The sequence below is a fragment of the Alexandromys fortis genome, unplaced genomic scaffold, assembly GCF_014885135.2.
Source record: "Alexandromys fortis isolate MF-2015 unplaced genomic scaffold, M_Fortis_MF-2015_v1.1 scaffold_37, whole genome shotgun sequence".
NCBI lineage: Eukaryota > Metazoa > Chordata > Mammalia > Rodentia > Cricetidae > Alexandromys > Alexandromys fortis.
In genome coordinates, this window is record NW_026067914.1 from 7,906,755 (window position 1) to 7,914,936 (window position 8,182).

General features: G+C 45.4%; 1 protein-coding gene across 2 annotated transcripts in view; it reads right to left on the reverse strand.

The window, feature by feature from the left end:
• Positions 1–7,479, reverse strand: part of Cdh6 (cadherin 6) — a 136,330-nt gene extending 128,851 nt beyond the window's left edge. The window contains exon 1 of one of the 2 annotated variants that reach the window (XM_050139089.1): positions 6,235–6,416. The gene's annotated coding sequence lies outside the window, so the exon portion shown is untranslated. Of the gene's footprint in view, positions 1–6,234 lie in introns of both variants that reach the window. The other variant, XM_050139087.1, reaches the window with a different exon arrangement.
• Between the last annotated feature and the right edge of the window lie 703 nt (positions 7,480–8,182).

Below are 8,182 nucleotides of genomic sequence, written 5' to 3' on the forward strand. Positions count from 1 at the left end.
CAAAGCGCACATAAAACTGGGGAGCTGTCTCAGTGGTGGGCCTGCCTAGAGTATATGAGGCCCTAGGTTGAAACTCCAGTTCCAGGGGTTCTGATGCTTTGTTTGTTCTCCGCAGGCAACAGGCATGCATGTGTTACATACACATGCGCAGAGGCTAAACAAACATAACAAAAGCCCGCAAGACGGCTCCTGCCTGGAGTTCTAAACTCAAGATAGGCTGAGTTGGGCTGTGAACCATCCTGGGCTACATAATGGATTCCAGTGTAACCTGGGCTACAGACTGACATTCTGTTTCAAAAGCAAAACAACAACAACAAAAACAAAAAACAAAAAACAACAAACAAACGAACAAAAAAAAAAAACACTCACCAAACAAAGAAAACCAGAGTAAAATGCTTAGAACATTGCCTGACTTTATAGGAAAGTTCAGTAAAGCTTAGTTTGTCATTTTATTATTTAGACAAATACAAATTTTGGACTCAGCAGCTGAAGAGATGGTTCAATAGTTAAAGAGCATTTGCTACTGTGGCAGAGAACCTGACTTCAGCCCACATGGCCACTCACAGCCATCTGTAACTCCAGTGTTGCCCTCTGCAGGCACCAGGCATGCATGCATTGCATACACACACACACACACACACACACACACACACACACACACACACACACAGAACATCCAGATACATAAAAGAAATAAATAGAAACTCTGAACCTCTCTCTGTGTATGTGTTTAAATCTTCTTCATCATATGTATAAATGACAGTACTGTAGATTTAAAAGTCTTCCATGCCAAGTGTGGAGGTGTTGGGGGAGCTACCTCGGTAGGTCCGTCTTTCATTCGCTCTACCATACAAATCGTTTTGTTTGTTTGGTTGGTTGGTTTTTGTCTAAATCACTAATTTATACTTGGCTTGCAGGCCTCCAAAGAAGACAGAGCCACCTGTTTGACTTGTATGATAAGAAAGAGATGAGAAAGGAAAGAGCTAGTGTTTAAAGCATTAAGAAACACTTTCTTGATTCTGATGACTATCTGACCACATTAAAACAATACTCAACTGTTAATTTATAGCCAAGCCATGATCGTCTCTTTAGGTGGTAATTTCTAAAGGTTGATTTTCAGGTTTGCATTCCAGAGCAGAGACCAGCGGTGTGTATGAACATGCTAAGGGTGCAGTTGAGCTTGAAGTACCCTGCTTATGAGGAAGAAAGAGATCCCGTGTGAAACAGGCACATTTTATTTTGTTTTGATTCTTGTGCTCTAATGGACATGGAATTCATCTCTTTCAGTTTCTGTCTTGGCCATGTCCTCAACTTAACTTTTCTTGGTGCCGGTTTTCATTACTGTGACTTATAGGCTTCTTGACCATCTTTGGTCAGACCTACTTATTTAGGAAATTATAGAAAGACACAGTATACTCTCAAGTGGTGAGCTGTGAAGATAGATTAGACCCCATGGCAAGCTAGCATTATGATCTTCATCTTCAAAACTTGCTCTCTTCCATGAGAACACTGTATATCTACTGGTAGACGCTTTCGACCTGTGCTGCCAAATATTGCAAAATCAAATTTTAATAGTTGCATTGTGACTTAGATTAAACTCTTTTTATAAACCTCAGAAAGGTGGTCTGACTGCTAGAGAAATTGGGTACTCAACAGTGTTGATGCCAAGATAATAATGAGACGAGATGGGATGATTAGAGAATTCTGTGTGGATGGGAGACACAGCCCCCTGCACTCACATCTGTGGAGCGTTTATGAAGGTGCTCTCAAGGTAAGCATCGTACAGCAGGTGTTTTTACTGGAAGTCTTGGAATTCCCCTGAACAGACTAGTCTTGAACAGCTAGACTACTAGCTGAAGTTGCTTCCCTCGGGCCAAACTGTTTTTGGCTTAACCAATCTGACTGTTTCTCATCTCGTAAGTGAACCAACTTTCTGAAAGAGTACGTACATGTTCTCTCAGGCTCCTTCGGTTCCTACTCTGGGGTTAATACTGATCCAAGGACTATATTCACCTAGTTCAATAGGGAAAATCTGAAGTCTCTCATAGCACTGCTTTGAAAATAGGAGCCTTTACCCTAAAGAGGAACTTTCAAAACTATAGGCAAATTCATTTTTACAAGAGCAAGTTCAAACAAAAGCATTATGGTTGATATCCAAGAATGTGTCCAAATCTCCCATTTATCTTAAAATTAAGATAGACATTCCTATGGAAAGTAAAACAAGATCAACCTACATTTCTGCATTTCTTCCCTGGTTTGTAGAACATTTTCACTAATGGGCCCTCTCTCTCTCTCCCTCTCTTCTCTCCCCCTTCCCTCTCTCTTTACCTCTATCATCTCTCTCCCTCCCCCTTTCTCTTCCTCTCTCCCCTGTGTGCATTCATGTTTAACTTTCTTTTTGTCTGCAACTTCCATAATGTTCTGGAATCTTTGTACTAAGGAAACACTATTCAGGAATAAGTGGAGTTTGATTATCTACATCCTCCCCTTTTTGTGAATCAAATGAGGTAGGCTCAGTAGACACTGGTTAGGTCCAGACAGTATTGCCTGTTATTTTATAAACGAGACCCCGACTCTGCCGGACCCCGTTGAACGGCTGCGGTGACTGAGCAGGGACAAGGGCGCTGGCTTCTGCAGGGCCTTATCTCTTTGCAGCATATTTCAAACTTCAGAACCGATTTTTCCATTGGAAGTCGGAAGCTGAAGATTGTCAGCAGAAAAGGCTGATTCACGCTTCGGAACTTATCTTACTCCGAGTTCCAGGCGGAGCTTTTAAAGGGGGAGGTTATCTAGGGCTGGTGAGGTGGCTCAGTGGGTAAAGGCACTTGCTGCCAAGCCTCATGACTTGGGTTTGATCCTGGAAATCCACATGGTGGAAGCAGAGAACCTACTTCTGCAAGTTGTCTGGGTTCCACACAGGTGCCATGGCGCACACACACACACACACACACACACACACGCAAATAAAAGAAAAAAATGTAATAAATATTTTTCCAAAAGAGGCTACCTAGAACCTAGAGAACAATTATGACACATAACAATCAGAACAAGGGCAACATGTGCATCTTACCTGCCTTAGCAAATATGCTTATTTGAATGGGAACTTCTTACCGTTAGACACCTCTATTTCAGCACAAAGTTAGCAGCTTTTTTTTTTTTCTCCAAACATTTCTTTAGAGGCAAGAGTCTTTACTAGTTGGAATCATAACTAAAAGCTCCTTCTTAGTAGTTGGTAAGATGGTATTTAGGACGCAGAGCCTTGACAAGATTCTAGGAAAATGTATAAGGAAACTCTTGGATGATTTTGATAGTGGTACGCTTATGATTAATTGGCCATTGCTTTGATTTGGAACTGTATGTAGACTTTTGAAGAAGACCAAAGGTCTACATACTTAGAAAATTATGAAAATATGTCAGAAGTTCCTTAAATAAAGGAAACTATAGAAATGGCAGATAATGGTTTTGATATTCTGCTCGGAAAATGCTAATATCTATGAAGTAAAAGCAGACAGAATCTTATCATAGCGAGACCTGTGTTGCAACTGAACTGCATGGCAGAGGCCCGGAGTGGTCCACTCTAGGTCCCTACCAATTAAACAGAAAAGTTGTGGTAGCCGGAAATATGAAGCCCTAATAATACCTTGCCATCCCCGACTACAAAGCAAGTAGAGTCAGAAAGGGAGTCCACACAGAAATTCCCAAGGAAGGTGGGTGCTTTCCACTGTTTATCTCTGTTTTTATCCTTGGATGCGGCAGCCATCCCATTACCACTAATGAGACCTGCCGAAGCCACTGTCCTAACTTGTTGCTTCAGAAAAGGATCACATGTGATCCCTCACGATGTGATTTCTAGAAATGCCAGAGGCTGACCAGCGTCTCAGGCATTCTGCAAGGCAGTTTGGTCCCCGAGAGAAGAGGATGCTTCACGGCAAGTTTGTCCTCGCCAAGCTGAGGGAAGTGGCGGTTGTGGGAGGTAAGGCACAGGTGTTTGAATAGTCGACAACTTGAGAGAAAATGCTTTCGCTCCACATACTGTCTTTGCAGAGTTAGCACTGAGAAATGTAACTGCAATAAACTGGCATAAAAACCAACCAGGAGAGGGACTGGAAATCCCTCTGGAGACACCAGACTGTCACTTCCTCCTAATGGCAGCGAAAGATAATTGTGGACAAATACAGTGGAGTTACATCATTGCATTTTTCTCTCAGCAATGTACTTGTATTTGTTGAAGAAATTGATCACTTCCTCTGCTTCCAAAGGATGGCACAAGTCATGAGACCAGGGAGGAAAAGGTCTACTCTCTATTTCACCCCAACACTTGGTTAATTAGAACATATTGAAGAGAAAAGGGGGGGGGGCTGAGGCACAGTTCTCTGTTCGATTTCTTCTAAGTTTCTTTTGCTGCATTGAAAATATGGCACCTGGCATGCACTTTGCCCTCTTCATGACATCATGAAGCTATCTGCTTTATCATATTCCCTTTCTGGTCACAACTGGCTTTTGGATTCTCCAGAATACCAACACAGAGTCACATGCAAATGCCCACACACAAAGGACTGTGCTCAAACTAGATGGGGAGCCATTTGTTTATCCAACACCCCCCCCCCGCACTCCCCCAAAGCAGAAAGAATCCTGAGGGCTTTCCATTGTCAGGTAAAACTGTCGGCAAGAAGGAAAATAAGCCAGCTTTGGCAATCCTTCACAAGGCTGTTACTCATTCTCTGAGGAGTTGACGGTTAACTAGCCAGATCTCTCTCTCTCTCTGGCTCCGTCAGCGTCGTAGGAGGGGTCTGCAACCCCTGAATTATTAACCACCAGGAAAGCTCACAGTTAACATCCATCTCCCACCCCAGGCACACTGTCAAAGGAAATATCTTTTCTGGTCCACAGCGTGTGACTTCAGCAAGCGAAAGTGAAGAGACACAGGCTGATACAGCTTGCAGTGACTGTCGCAAGAAAGTGTCATCATAGGGGGAAAACGAGTGGGAGAGAGAAATGTGTGAATGTTCCACACGATTAAACTTCTTGGTTCTTGAATGTTCTCAGTAGCAGTTGAGTTAGGCGGCCAGCCTCTTGCAAACACAGAGACCTGCAAGTAGCGTCCCATAAAATATGGATTTTATTGCAGCAGCGACAACATTTCTCAGTACCACGTTGACCTCGCCAGCATCTCCATCTCGAGATGGACTGTAACTCTTGGCAGGCGAATAACTACGGAGGAAGTGACCCTAGCTTTGCTGCAGTGTAGGACGCTGCTCTACCCGCCTTCATTAAATTCCACACGAACGCAGCGGGAATTCCGCTCTCGCATTTGACACCTAAAATCAGGCGCACCAAGGTCTGCTCTCCAAACAGTCGGAGGAAGACATTCTCCCCCAGACGTGTGTGAGTGCGTGTGTGCGTGTGTGTGCAGCCATGGAAGAACATCCGCGAGTGGCGTCTCCATATGACTTTTCCCTGGACAGTGTGATCCATTTTCGAAGTCCAGTGTCGGACTTGCCTTGCAACCTAAGCATTTCTGTCCTATAGAAGCCTGCAGGCATTGCTCCGAACATGCAAGCTAACAGTTTTCTTTAGCTCATTCTCTCAGCCAAACCATCTCTGTAAGTTTTCCTTATTGGGAGCATTCCAGACTTTTCAGACTACCTGAATTAATTTCTGCGTTACCCTCAAAGCCAAAGAACGTAACTCAGCCCAAGCAGACAACACACAGACCTTTGTATTGTTGGGTGGGTGGAAATAAATCAATCCCCAAATGGTTCCACCGCTCCTGCACGCACTAGCGCCCTTGGTAATTGACCAGCCAACTTTGCAAAGCTAGAGCTCGCTCGGCAGGCCGCCACTGCCAGCCCCATGGAGAGGACGTCGCAGCTTCCTCTAGTCCGCTCTGTTCCCTGACAGCCCCCCACAAACCCCTAGGCGGCTCGGTCTTACCAGGCGGCGGAGGAGCGGCGCCCAGGCTCCCCGGGAAGCGGCGCCGGTCCTGAGCCGGGGCAGCAGCGCCACCAACGCAGCCCGACCCGCGCGCCCGCCCGTACTCCAGCTCGCGGCTGAGCATCCCTCCCAACTCCGCGCACAGCACACACCCGGCGCAGAGGACCGCTCTCTTTCCCTGATTGGCTTCCATCAACACTACAGAATTAAAGCTATGTATATATAAAGAAGAAAGAAAAGGAAAGAAAGAGAGAAAACGCACGCACCAGCCCCGGCATTACCAACAGAGACCGAACCCACCTCTGTTCGCCTTCCGGATCCTGGGGACACCCTGCAACTAGCCCAGGATGCTCCTGCCTCCGCCACGGTTGCCGGTTCTGTGCTTCTTGCTGCTGTGGCTGGAACTGCAGCTCTCGGGATGGGAAGGTTATGGCTCGGGAGAGCTGGCTCTTGTGGGCACACACTGATTTGCAAGTGAATGAAGTGGGAGGGAGCAAAGAGAGGAGGACTTTGTTACAGAGGCCCAGTGCCTGCCCCCGCCCGCCCCCTCCCCTTGACAGAATGACTCCCAGTGTTTGAAGTCCGGAGCAGTTCGCTCTCTGGAACACTCCTGCAGCCCCAGGCTTTCCCTTCCTCTTTTTTTCTTATATTTTTTGGGGGGTGGGGGTAGGGGATGGGTGGGGGACGGCTTAAGACATACTGAGAACTTGTGTGACTCTATCTGATCTTTCTTTTATGCTATCAAAATGCACCGTGTTCAATTACCAGCAACGGTCGGATGTTCTTTTCTAATAGACCAGGCAATTAAGATTCCCGGGGACACGGTACCTCGTGGCGCTGTGGGCCAGTTTTGGGAGATAGCACGCACAACATGCACGCGAATAAAATAACCCTGGTCTCCTGAGGTAACAATACCGACGGCTGTTCTTTACAGCATAAACAGACGCGAGCAGCCGGATTCATGAATGTCTTCGCTTCTCTCATTTCAAGAACACACGGGTCTTTTTTTTTTTTTCCTTCGGAGCTCTGGTGCTGTTTTGGAGAGGATAATTCCAGAGTGCTGTAGCATGAAGCCATATGCCCCCCGAGAGTGGAGAAACGGTTCAAATCCAAGCCCCTCATTTTCACCAATGTCTTCATGGATGGTCCATCATTCTAAATAAGGTGATATCAGGATACACTGTACTTACAGATTAGGGTGTATGTTGGTATTTAAAACTCGTTTAATGTTTTGCGATCTTTCTGGGAAGTTCCTGAAGTAAGATAACGTCTATGCTAAACTCCTCGGTACACATAGCTATCTTGAACGGCTAGCCTTATACTTGCCAAGAAACAACTTGTACTATGAAGGGACTAAGCTGCGGAAATCTTAGCTACGTCAAAGCATTGTTAAAGGGGAATCGTGACTTTTCTGCCTAGAAGATGTAGACATGTTGCAGCCAGGCACTGTTGGATTAAGAAAATTAAATTTAATTACCACAATGGCTTCACCCCGGGTCAATCACATCCCAAGCCAGCTGTTTGTGCATTGCTACAGGCTCTCAGCAAGGTTTTCTTTGCCTAGTGCTCTAAAGACATTCCAGCCACTTGGCTTCTGAGTGATTTAACTAGCTAGAGGTTGGTCTTCTTCCCAAGAGAGCTCTTACTAGAAAATCTTTTGTGTCCTTAATAGAAGTTCAGGCATTTTAATGAAGCCCAAATCAAAGTGTTTCTTCCAGGCAGCCGGTGCTTCAAAGAGTTGTATGTGCAACGGTCTTAGCACAGATGTTCTGCACATGGATGGTGGAAAGACTTGAAAAGACATCCCTGTGAAGGAGAGCTGCTTTCGGTTTGCAGACAGGAGGCTGAACATGTTCCCTTCATGTGGCCATTTGAACTGCAGTGGAGCAGGGTGAAGGGAGCAGACAGCTGCTTCACATACAGTCCTCCCTCAGGTTGCATGCCTCTTACTTTGAAAGACTACCTTGGTTCGCCTGTATAGTCCTTTCCAGCTCCCAAAGTATTCTCAGAGACCATTTGATGTGATTCTTTTGTCAACATGACGTGATTATTTTTTTGTGTGTGTGTGCCGAAAAAGACAGAGGAGATAGGTTGATAAAGGCACAGAAGAGGTTAAGAACTGTGCCTAAGGTAATAAAACTAGGAAGAACAAGAATAAATCCTGGATGTGTATATGCCTACCAGGGTGTCCACAAAGTATGTATGCACATATGATTTAGTAGCATGCGTGACGAAATAAGGGAACATA